This window comes from Drosophila biarmipes, chromosome X, assembly GCF_025231255.1.
Source record: "Drosophila biarmipes strain raj3 chromosome X, RU_DBia_V1.1, whole genome shotgun sequence".
Taxonomy (NCBI): Eukaryota; Metazoa; Arthropoda; class Insecta; order Diptera; family Drosophilidae; genus Drosophila; species Drosophila biarmipes.
This window is the reverse complement of record NC_066611.1, coordinates 11,804,909-11,817,984: the sequence shown is the minus strand read 5'-3', so window position 1 is coordinate 11,817,984 and position 13,076 is coordinate 11,804,909. Positions and strand designations below refer to the sequence as shown.

Here is a 13,076-nt window from a genome sequence, read left to right as displayed (position 1 = left end):
CTACGCCATCGTCGTCGTCTTCGTCGTTTTGGGCCTGCTTTGGTCTTGGCACATAACGAGTTGCTATATTTTGATGGATTTGCCTGTTCGAGGTGTAAATATTAAACAACGGCCAGTGCGAAAACGTACAGTATCCACCGACCGATGTCCGAAGAATGCACCGCCTGCACCTCCGCCTTCTTCTGCCCCATTCTCCAGCTCTCTTCGCGGGGCCTCTCTTCGCTAACTGGTTGCTGCCCCGCACCCGCTGCAGTTGTTAAACTGATGACTGATGCTCATTGAATCTAATGCAAACCAAATCCGCCTCGAATCGCACTTCTCAGCCTATATTGAGCAGTTCAGCTTGAAGAATCACGTGATAATTGTCTTTACAAGAAGAATACCCATTTTGAGAACTAATTACTTCGGGATTCTTACTCATATATAAATCATTTATAATCTTTAAATAGTTTGACTAAGTCTAGGATATGTAAAAGAATTGTCCATAATTAACTATAACTACAATCTAAGAATAATTGTCAAAGAACTCCTAACATGTGTTGACTAAGATTTATAAATTTGATAACATTTTTCTGCAGACTAATTTTATAATTTGTATACTAATCCGCAATCATTTCAGTCATGCCATAAAGTATACACAGGCAATTCTATAAAGATATACCTTCTTGATCGGCATACAAAGCCGATGTGTCCGTTTTTTTGTCCGTATGATGGCGTCGCTGGTTAAGTTTGTTTAAAAAGTCTGGCCCCGCCCCATTTGGATGGTCCGATCGTTCCTATGACAGCCATATATTATATATGTATAATTAAGAAATCGGCCTTTTTTCTGTCGCTGTCCCTTCTTCTCAAGCGACACGGCACAGTGGGCAAAAGCAGCCATTTAGCGAAGAAAATAAAATGTTTTATAATCTTGGATTCCATCCAATGTTTTAGGATTTCTTTTAATACATGTACTAACCACTTTAAACCCATTCACAACTCTTTTTTAAAGGCAATATCGAATGACAATTAAGAAGTTAACAGAACTTTAACGGCAAAAAGAAGGATAATATGGTGGAGAATGGCCTTTTAATGGGAACTAAAGAACAGGTGCGTTGTCTTACCGTTATTATGGCTCATTTAACGATCTTATAAAATAGCAGTGGAACTCGTATCCTGATTTCGGATCGCAATCGGGTTGAGAGCCCCGGCTAATCAACATATCAGCGCGTATTGCGTATATCTCTTTTCCCACGCGGAGTGGCAATTGCCAGAAGATAATGGCGCAAAGTGCCCGCCACGGGATGAGGAATATCGGTTGGAATATTGGCAATACAAAAAAAGAGAAAAACAAAAAAGGGAAAGGGACTGCAGGAATAGGAGTATGGGGATGCGAAGGGAAAAAATGGTATAAAAAACCCAGCGAGTGCGGATCACGGGCCAAAGTTGGGATCAGCTAATACGCTTTGCTTGGACTCGGCTTGTCATTAGCTCACAGCTGCCAGCGTGAGTTCAATTACAGGCTGGGTCCAGACCTCGAAAGCTGAGTCCGACTGGACTGGTTGTGCAGGTCGGCAGGAAATCGCATGCCATTACAAATTGTCCACATCAATAAATGGAGGCGAGCGAGTGGGCACAGTGGTATGGGCCAGAAAAAGGTAGATCAATGCTATTTCAAATATATATCTAAAGAATTTTTTTGGAATATAAAAATATTAAAAAAAAAATTATTTATCTTGACATAGTTTAAAATAAATGATTTCCGTCCCACCCTCTTTTATTTCAAGCCTTTGATTAGGAGATGTTGTTTAGTTGGTCGAATAAATAAAATTTTAGCTTTATATATATTATATATTATACCTATCTTGCCCCACTGTTCTCTGTACTAACCGATGTCACCAGGTTCTCACCCAGCCAGAGTTGCCACAGAATCGCGGACAATATTTGTTTCACTTTACGACTATGAAATAAATAATAGAATTAAAGCCCCAACTAAATGTACGATCGTGAACAATAAAATCATGCTTAGAAATATAGGTTAAGAAAGAAAACTGTCTTAATCTATGTAAATAGCAAGCTTAAAAATGCAAATTCCCAAGCTTAAAATATGTTTTAGCCTGTCAAAACAAATAATTAAAATCAATTAGGCCAATATTGCGATGAGCCGACATTTTTTGTTTTGTTTCTTGGGGATTATCTCGTCTTAATTTGGGGAAAGCCTATACTTAAACCCCCTTTCTGTTGGCTCTTTCTCTTTCCATATTTTTTTCGAAGTGCAGACCTTGCCCCGAGGGAGTACTTTGGGTTGAGGAAAGGTGGCTGAGTGGGGAAATGGCCGGAGCAATCGGAAATCTTTGAATGCCGCCCGCCAGCCCGTGGCATTCATCAGTGCGGCTCGTTAACAGCGAGCATCCACTTTGTGCCCAGGTCCCCAACTTATCTTCGACTTGCCATATGCACAGAGAAAAAAAAAATAAAATAGTAAAATATATAATAGTAAAATAGTAAGTAAATAGTAAGACTGTCCTTATAAATATGGAAAACTTAGGAACTTTTAGGCCTCTACAACTAGAATTTAATTGTAAATATTTTTCCGAAGTCTATGCTTGTAAAATAAAAAATAATATTCTCTGACAACATCGAACAGATCTTAAAAAGGTGTAAAATCAGATCATTTATAGGAACGACTGCCCCTCAGAGTATGCTCCATTTTCTCCCCCAAAGCAACTTCGAATGGCGGCTATGTTTCCATAAATACGGTGATTAAGAAACTAAAAGAAGCGAGAAAGGTGACTATACCCTCGCATAACTCATTCGATTTAAATAATTATATCAGGGCCAACAATATAATGTGTGTGTGAAAAATAAAGCCTGCCTTTGCGTTCATGGAAACTGTTTGGCATGCGTGGTAATTTGAATATAAAAGCATATTAAAAGCGCGGTGCAACCGAGTTGGGGCCATAATTTCTCAAGCTTCTCAAATGCATGATTAATTCATGGCGCGGCAGCCAGATTTTCCCAGAGAATTGTCAACCGGGGAGTTGGCAGTTGTGGAAATGGACTTTTCAGTTGCACATGGGAGACGGCGACGGCGGGACAATGATTTCTTTTTGTTTTGAGAGCAATTAAACGCCGAGCACAGCCCGCCGCCGAGGTTTACTATGTGAAAAGAAGCCATTAAGGTCGCGCATGTCACAAATTAGCCGAAATTAAAAACATTTAATCTTTCGTGCCCAGGCAAAGTGAAGACGACAGAAGATCGAGACGCAGCCGACATCAGTCGAGAAAAACCCACAAAAAGCTACAAAGCACAACAACTCAGCAGAATAGACACAAAGCAGCAGCCAGCCGACAACAAAGGCACAGCGGCCGCCACACCGATAGAGCCCTGTTCATGGGACATATAAAGCGGAAGCCAGAGCACCAGAAAAAACCCTCTGAAAGCTTTTGGTATTGTGCTATAAAAATGGTTTGAAATTATAAAATATTTATATTTATATTTGTATGTTTTTAATTCAAAATTTTTTTTTCAGCTAACCATTTTTTTCTCCTAATATTCCCAAAAATTTTAAAACTTATTACCAACTAATAGCTTTATAAATATTTATAAGTATAAACCGAAAAAATAGTTTTTTTTTCTTGAGGTTCCATTGAACTTTTATGTCTGAAACAGCAATTTTGTAGGATAGGGGTTTGAACCACAAGTATAAAATAAAGTTAAATAATTTGAATGGTATACATTTCTATACATAATAAGAGATCCCTTTTATTTTAACAGAGTGTTATAATACTCTTCTTTATAAAATTTTATAATACTTAAAATTTTTTTTGCAATTCCTAGCCAAAATACCTATTTGAACGACCGCAGCTGTGCCTTTTGGCCACTCACGCCACTCAGTTGCTACAAATAGATTGACTTTTACGAGGGACAGAGATAGAGGAAAGAAGCCCTGGCGCGATAAGTTAAGGCCATCGTGTAGATTCCCAAGTATTCTGTTGGATCGCTGCTCAGATGGCTCAGATGGCTATATCAATGCCTGACAGACAAGCCACCTGATGGTAATTGAATTGCGAACAGCTCCCCTGCCGCTTGCCCAAAAGGGGGGAAAAACACACACAAAATAAATGGAAACAAAGGTGCCAGAACACGATGCAATGGATCTTAATCCGAGAAAAGCAAAGCCTTGATTTGTATGTCAATTCCATGTACGAAAACTAATCACCAAAGTCTCATTTCCGTCATAAAGGCGATGGCGAGAGAGGCATAATTGTTGGCTAATAAAGACAGCCGGTGCAAGGATGGATTACTGGTAGAGGTGGGGGGCATATTTCCCACCCTATAAGGTATGAACTACCGTTGCCAGTCGCAGGGGCCAGGAAGCAGGGTCCTTTGAACAGTTACTAGGGTTTATTGTACTCGAGAACCCGTTTCCGAGCCTATAAAGTGCACACATTAAAGATATCGTATCGTAAAACGTGGGTTCTTTATGAACTTATGTTTTAAAGAACTCTATATTTAAATGATAATAACGTGACGCAGTCACAAAATTCTTCTACATGAATATTTCCTTCCTTTCAAGAAAAATCAGATTGCTCCATTGTCTGCGGATTTCGATCACAGTGGCAGGCCAATCTCGAGGCCGTGAAAGATCTGTGAGATCTATGAGATCTGTGAGATCTGAGATCTCTGACCAGCCAGTCGGTCGGCAAGGTCGACCATGCTTAATTATCAATACACATTAGGCTATGTAATGGCTTAATCGAAAAGCGGGAAAGGAAAATACGAAAAAAATCGATTAGACCGCAAATTATGATCAAGTATTTATTGGTATTTTATGATGGTTTTTTATTTTTGTTTCATAAGTTTAATATTATATATTGTTGTCAGTATTGTAGTGTTAATATACTTTATTAATATAAAAAGGCAAGAAGAAGTATCCATAAGATAGGTTAGGTCTTATTGTATATGATTCCCATCTCCAATATATACATTAAATGTTGCACCTGGCATACAAATCAATATCTGACTTGGCATCCTGGTAATAACATAAATATTTTGCCACTTCCGCGGGTCCGTTTGTATATATGATACGGTTTGTTCTTATGGGCGCCGCAATGCCATCCAACAATGCCCTTTAATCGGGCTTATTTCCGAGTTCGTTATGGTAATGAAAATTGGACAATAAGTGGACGTACCTTCGAGTGCAGAACCGAAGGAGAGGGGATATCTGGCAGGAAGACAACGACCAAGAAGCCAGTGGAAAATTCAATTTGGTGCCCAGCAGCAGCAGAAGCAAAATAAAAAATAATACAACAAAAAGGGTGTAGGTACCAAAAATAAGGCAAGAAAACACTGCAAAAGCGAGTGCAATAAATTGTTACATTCGCGGCACGACGCGCACCTGACACATAAGCTCCAAGTTGTCGTCTTCATCTGCGGCCTTTTGCCGCGGACCCCAACGAGAACTCGACCTGGATGGGTTCAAGATATATATACGCTCATATATGCCATACGCCCGACCCCAGAGAGGTCCCAGATCGGAGACCCAAGAGACCCGAGAACGGAGAACGGAGCACCCAGACCCGAAGCGATTACGATCTGGCCAAAACTGTTGCCAAGTCGATCGAGCACTTCGAGCGGAAGATTGAACATCTGGTGGCTTGCTGTGAGGTGGCGGAGGTGGCGGCCCATTGGATCACAGTGGGCTGTTTTTCGGATGCCAAAAGGTGTTGTATCCGATATTTGCATGAAATTGTTTTGCTACTATTCGAAAACCTCATTCTTTTACAGAAAACTAAATAATAATAAAGAAAAAAACACAAATTCCCTTTTCCCCAACCAAAAAAGTAATAATAATATACCAAACAAATTCGCATCTTTCTGGGGAAACTCTTAAAGTAGATTAATCTTATCCCTCTCAACCAATAATTCTATGCTCAACTTTACTCTTTTTATATGTATCAAGCTCTTTTTTCTACATTTTTAATTTGACTTTGGAACTATATTAAAAAGTATTTTTTCCAGTATTTTTCCAGTATTTTTTGTAGTATATTTACAAATACTTTTGGTGTTATTTAAGCTATTTTGGTAGTTTTTTTTATAAAACGCAATAAATTAGCCACTTTAATATGTTTTTAAAACATTTTATGATGTAACGTTCATTTCTTCCCCACTTCTGAGTCCTAACCCATTGATCAGTTATGCATTACTTCGATTCGGAACCACTGTTCGGCGGTGGCCGCTCTGCAATTATACGCCATGGCTGGCGGGGGTGGTGGCACAAGATGGAATGGGTTGGGATGAGATGAGATGGTCAACGGATTCGGCGGATTATACGAGCCGGCGCTGGGCAGCAACAATTACGATGACGAGGTCGGACTTGGAAGTGGATGTGTGGCTGTGTCTGCGGCCGCTGCCGTGGATATGGCTATATGGATATGTGGATATGTGGATGTGAGAACAATGTCCCATGTCCTCCATTATTGCATCTGCACCGCTGCCTTTGCAATCTTATTTTATGCCACCGCGGGCATACATACTTCGTGTTCCCGAAGGAGGGGAGCGCAAATCGGTCTAAATTATTACTGTCCTGGAGAGTGAAGGAGTGACTGAGATCGCCGCGCCGGATCCACGTATGTCGGCTCCACTTTCCATTTTGCGCCAGTGCTGGTGCTAGTCAAAGTCTTATTTTCCACCTCGTTTTTAACTTGACTTCGCTTGGCGAAATGTGCTAATTAGAAGCCAAAGATCCAGAGCTACAGACATATGCTAACCATCTAATTGACTGACTGGAATATACTAGAAGTATGATGGCACATTTTACCAGCTGCCACCGAGAGCACTATATCGAACACTACCTCTTTGACAATTTTGTTCAGTATTTTTTTTTTTAATTTAAAAAATCTCTTTGTAATGATGCAGCTATATAATGAATTTGGCCTTTGAGGTATCAACTTAACCGAGAATGAATCTTATACATAGCTTATTGACACTTAGTTGCACTGCAGGCAAGTGTCAGAGGGTCTTTAGCACTGTTTGCCTTGCGGTCGGATCGGATCGGATCGGATCGGATCGGACTTTGGATGGGGCTTTCGGATCGGTCTTTCGGAGCTGGGGGCACTGAAGCATTGGCCTCCGCCTCAGCTCTCCACTCTTGGCTCTCAACTGGCGCCCATTGTGGACGCCTGAGCGACAATCTTTGCCGTCAGCCAAGCATGATGATCCCAGGTGTTGGCTGCAGTTCCAGCCTGTCATTTGGTCTTTGTCTCTCAACCACCTTCCCCAGTAAGACACTCGGAAAAAATAGGCATTCAAATACACTGGTCGGATAGTAGTAGTAGAAGCTAACGCTAATTTGACAACATGGGTAATTTAGGTATTAGGCTCATCCAAAAGATACGACCTAAGCATTTATTTCTTAGTTTATAATTTTCATTTAAATTTTTCAGTTATTTATCTATATTTTTAGTTAGCTTTTAGGTAAGAGGTAATAACTCTTACCTATTTACATGTGAATATTAAGTATTTTGTATTGTTAGTATTTTTTACATTCCTCGAAAAATACCGAATATTCTTGTTGATTCCAAAGAACCTATGTAAATTTTAATTTAAAGAATGTACAATCTCATAATTGGTGTTGTTGTAACGATAATAATTCACCTAAAACCTTTAATTTTTTGGCAAGTTAAGCCAAAAACATTTAAAAAAATGTAATTTAAAAAATAATGTCCTAGTATTTTTGCTCAAATGTAGCTCCAGTGATAACCTGCGAAACCTGCGAAAGGGGGTCTAGAGGTCTTGGTGCAGGGGCCGTTGCAAATAAAGCTGGAAAAGTCAACTGCCGTTCTATTGCTAATTATAAGCATGGTGTAAATTTACAATGCTTGTGTTTACAGCTCACGAACAACCGATTATATGACTATATAGTTATGGCCTCCGCTGTGACGCGCCCACATACACCCATACATGCCTGTACATCTATATAGGTATATCCATATCGTACAACCTATATGGCTTTGACAAAGGTTGGGATAAACAAGAAGACAAAAGGCAAATGTCGGAACTGTTGTCAGGTATACTCCATTCGATTCCCACTCGCCCTGGCATTCGAATTCACTTGCTACCGTTCGGAACCTCGTGTGTCTTCATTTGTCATTTTGCGAATGGAAGAACCCCAGATATAGTATAATATATGCACATTTCACTTATTGTTCATCACTTCTGCGAATGGGAAATCAATGTTTAGGCAAAACCTCCACCGAATACAAGCATACACGTGCTCGGCGCACACACCGACATAATAGTATTTTGTATGCGCGGAACCGACCTTGAGATTGAATAAAAAGAGAATTAATAAAACCAAAATGACCTGTTTAATTCATGAGAAAATCCAGATGGAAGATATGGCTGGGAAAAAAGCGGCGAGTGCTCGTGGAGGGAAAATCAAGGCTGAATGAAAGAGCTTTGAAAGGCACTAGAAAAGATGGGCGCACGAGGAAGTAAGCGTTCATCGCCATTTAAAGAATTCGATTTTTAATGAGAATAAGTTACAAAAAGAATATTTTTCCTAGTAAGTTTTTAAGAATGTAATGAATACTTATGACAATAATCCTATGACATAGACTAGACTTTCATAGTTTGATTTTTTCCAAAGCAAAAACTACTTTCAAAGATCAACATAGTATTTTTTATAATACTTTTTATACATATATCTTAAAAAGATTTCAATTCCTTTGAATTATTTTTCATTGCCTGGTAAGAACAGAAATTCTGTTGAAAAAAGCTTTAATATGGCTGAAAAATGTATCTTGTAGGGATTATAGCATCAATAGAAACAAATCAAGGACCTTTAACCAATCAGTTGTTCATGATGTCTAATCCAAAATGTCTTTTCCTATCACATCAAGCGGTGACACAATGACAAATGAGTTACGTAAAGATTGGCACAAGCAAAAATGTTTACATTATGCCATACACGGATCCTGACAATCAGGTTTACCGGCAACCAGAAATTAACAATATGCAGTCTCACTTACAAATAGGCTAATTAAATCGCACTTGATCAAAATAAAGATACTGAAAGTTGACAGGAAACACGGAACCGGTACAGGTGTACGTATGCTTCTACAGATCTGTGTGCGATCATAATAAAGATGAAAGTGCAAGTCGTTTGGGAGCCTAATCAGCATAGCCCGAGGCCCAGAACCACACTGGTAGAATGCAATCTATTTGGGTATCGCTTTCAGTATAAAAATGGGGATATTATCGTTTTTAAGTTTTCGTTCATTTATTTAAGCTATCAACATCTGTGTGGTATATGACTTTAACTTAACACTAATGATTATTTTTAAATTTGTTATTTTGTAATTCAAAAAAAAAAGATCAGAATTAAAAACAATAGTTCTTTTCGAACAATAATTCCAGCCAAAATGCGCCCGACAAGATTTCTGCGTCACGTCCAAACAAAAAAAGCACTATAAAATTTATATTGATCAGACTTTATTAATAGATTAACTATTAAGAACTTTCTATGAACTAGATTTGAACTTTGATTCCTTGTTTCCTATTTTATATTTACTGTAATTTTATTTTGTTTTTCTTGTAAAGTTCAAAATATCTTTGAAATATTAAGTATACGACATGCAGGCCCCATCATAATGTTAGATCTTTCACCTATAAATAGGTAAAAACGTTATAAAACAAGATCTATCTATATTTATTCACAACCTTGCACATGTCACCCATAAATGGCTTAAGGAAGTATGTTTTTTACGCTTAGTTTAAACACATGTGATATAAAGGGAGCTTCCCTTATTTTGTATATTTAAAAAAAATACAAAAATGCATTTCAAATTCAAATAGCTCAATAAACCTTATCTTATTGTATTTACTATTACTCAAAGGTTCATAACAAGGAATTGAAAATTTGTTCTAAATTGTTTATGGATTGAGATTGATCAATTCCAAAACTCTTTGCTATTTCCATGTATCCTTCAATGTAAATTAAAGATAGTTTTAGTTACCAAATTAGTGGTAAATTTTCGGGGGACTTCCCCGATTTTCCTTAGCCAAGCTCACCTGTACTCTTTGTGGTGGTGTCGGTGCGGTGTCGCTGTTGTTGTTGCTGCTGCAGTTGCTTTAGTGGTTTGTTGTAGTTGTAGATGCTGTTTTAGTTGCTCACACACACACACAGGCACACACTAGTACACGCGCACACACATGCAAGCCCACGTGCGTGTGCACGAGATTTGCTTGATGTTCTCGAAATAATATCTCTCTCTGCTTTTGTTGTTGTTTCTCCAATTAATGTTGTTTAGTTTATATGAATAAGTATTGATTATTGTTTTTATTATTTTATAATGCGTCTTCGTTTTCGGCTCGCTTGTTCATATTGATGGGCTGGAAACAAGTGGACATTGGACATTGGAAGCGAGAGCCCGGCACTGAGTTTTCAATCGAAGGCTTTCGGCTCGGGGATGTGTCCTTTGTGGGTCCCTGGCTTTTCCTCCACGGACTGTCCGTCTCTCTTTTTGCTCGCCTGTCGCCGTGCGAAGCAGTGCCGCCGCCGCTTTTGAGAACGGTTATAAAATCGCGCGACACCGAGCGAAAATTGGCGCTGCTTTTTGGGGACGTCGTCGCGTCGCTGCTTTTTGCGACTTGCTGCGACTTGCGACCCGATGTGTCGCCATTTTTCGCTGGCCAAAAACTTTTCATGCACTTTGCACTCTCTCGCCCTCTCGCTCTCTTGCTCGCACCCGCACCCGCACGCGCCCATGCACATGCAGTCCAATCTCTCGCGCGCTGTCCCGCTCGCACCGCCGCACGGCGACACAAACAAACCAGCAGGCACACACAAACACACACACACACACACACACCTACATGCAGGGACAGAGGGACACCCACACACACACAGAGACACCCGCGCGCACGACGACGACGACGACGACACACAATCAAAAACCCATTCGGCTACTCGCCCACGCCCCACCGCACTCTCTCGTTCTAATAAAAGAGACATCCCCCCACCCCCTGGCCATTCGTTTGCCTTTCGACCAATGACACTCGACGACAATATTAGCGAGCACACACATACACTCACGCCACGCACTCGCACACACGCAGGCAAAAAACGAGTCACAAAAAACGAAATGTCGACGTCGGCGTCGACAGCGCTGCGGGCAGAGATGCTGGGGACACACCGAACAGAAAAAAAAAACACAGAAATATGTGTATCAAAGAGAAGAGAAAAAGGAGCTGGAGCTGTGCGTCTGTGTGGGTGGGTGGGTGTGTGTGTGTGTGTGTGTGTGTGTGTGTGTGTGTGTGTGTGTGTGTATGTAATCCAATCCAAGAAGTGGGCGTGGGTGGGTGGGCTAAAAAACGAACGCAAAACGCACAGGGCAAAAAGCAAGGAGGCCAATCCAAGAGACGCAGCGACAAGCGACAAAACGGCAAGCGACAAACGACAAACGACGACGACGTCGGGCGACACTTTGCAGCGGGTGCGAGTGAGATGGCCGCACTCGGCGATTGGAATGCCATGCCAAAGGAGTCGCCGGCGGGGAGGGGTGGGGAGTGAGGAGCAGGCGGAGAACCGAAGGGAAAGAAGTAAATAAATAGGAGGCACACGAAGCAGGACATTCGCCGTTATCCCGGCGCACCCCCCGCCCTCCCCCTGTTTTTTCTTTTTCTCACACCCACACAAATGTCCTGCGAGGGGCGGAGCACCAATACCAATACCAATTCACTTGCATCCTTTTGTTCTCTTATTTTTCTGGCTTCCTTCGTTTTTTTCTCCTTTCGTTTTTGCACAGTAAAAACAGTAATGGTAACAGTAAAAAAAAATACAAAACTGAAAATGTATGAAACTAACGGTTTTAGCGACGGCAAAACACGGTTTTCTCCGCTTCTTCTTGGCCTCTTGTTACGGTTTCTTTGCTATTTTTTTTCGGTTTAAATATATCATTTTTTGAACATCAACCGATATATATGTATATATTTTAATGTGTTTGGTTGGAAAAACCGTTTCGATCCGATTCGCTGCGATTCCCGGTTCGATTACCGATTGCGGTGTGTGCGGTGCGATGCGATGCGGCAGCGGCAAGTCGACTTCACTGTTTGAAATCACGGAGCCGTCGCTTTTGCTGCCTTCGCCGCTTGGCGCTCCGCTCGCCGAGGCAGCAACAACAACGGCAGCCAAGGCGTAGCGAAAAAAAACACACAGCTGGAAAACCAGAAAGAAAAAACAATAACAACAACACGAGTCGGGGAGCCAAACAAAGCACGCACACACACGCAGCGCCTGTATTTACATGTGAATTCTCTGGACACTCGCACACACAGCCGAAGCACCCCATTGCACACGCACACACACACACACACACACACACACACAACACTGGCACTCGGCCCGACTGTCCATTCGCTTGTACTGCCAGCTCCCTCGCACTCGCGCGGAGAGGCCCGCACGGCAAGCAGTTCGTAAGCAGTGCGCGACTTAAGAGCGCCCGGCGAGCACAAAGAGCGCCCAGCTCGGCGCTCTTTCGCTGGCCAAGAGCGAGTCCTTCTGGTCGATATCGTTATTTTTGTTTTTTCCTCCCTATCATTCGGGCATAATTATCTATCAATAGAAATTATTGATGGGCACTCGGTATTCTTCCATGCGAAATGGTAATTTATTCAAAATATATTTGCGCCCATGGTCCGGTATAATTGGAAAACATAGCCATAAATTAAGTGCTGTGAGTACTGGGGATCCCAATTGGGTTTTAGGCTGAAAATTCCAGATTATCGTAATTGGTGATATTTTGAAGGCTGTTTTTTTTAGTTAATTTTCTAGAGTATATTTTAGGTCTTTTAAGATTTATTTTTAAAACATGTAAACTAAAAGGAAGTTCACATATTTGGCTGCAGGGTAGGATAATAGGCTTTAAATTGTTTAAAGCATTTTATAAGCATCTTGATACAAGTCTTTAAAAAAGAAACCTCAGCTTCATAAAAAAAACTTACGAATAAGAAGTTAGAAGAACTTGCCAAAAATATAACTTTTTAATAAAAGAAACCTGCTTAGAGTTATGAATTTAAGAATATACCAAAA

At 40.7% G+C, this 13,076-nt stretch overlaps 1 protein-coding gene across 3 annotated transcripts in view; it reads right to left on the bottom strand.

Annotated features, from left to right (window-relative positions):
* Positions 1-12,108, bottom strand: part of LOC108025836 (uncharacterized) — a 33,243-nt gene extending 21,135 nt beyond the window's left edge. The window contains exons 1-2 of one of the 3 annotated variants that reach the window (XM_044093006.2): positions 12,042-12,108; positions 10,058-10,378 (exon numbers count right to left, since the gene is read on the bottom strand). The gene's annotated coding sequence lies outside the window, so the exon portion shown is untranslated. Of the gene's footprint in view, positions 1-10,057; positions 10,379-11,719 lie in introns of all 3 variants that reach the window. The other 2 variants (XM_017096494.3, XM_044093005.2) reach the window with 2 other exon arrangements.
* Between the last annotated feature and the right edge of the window lie 968 nt (positions 12,109-13,076).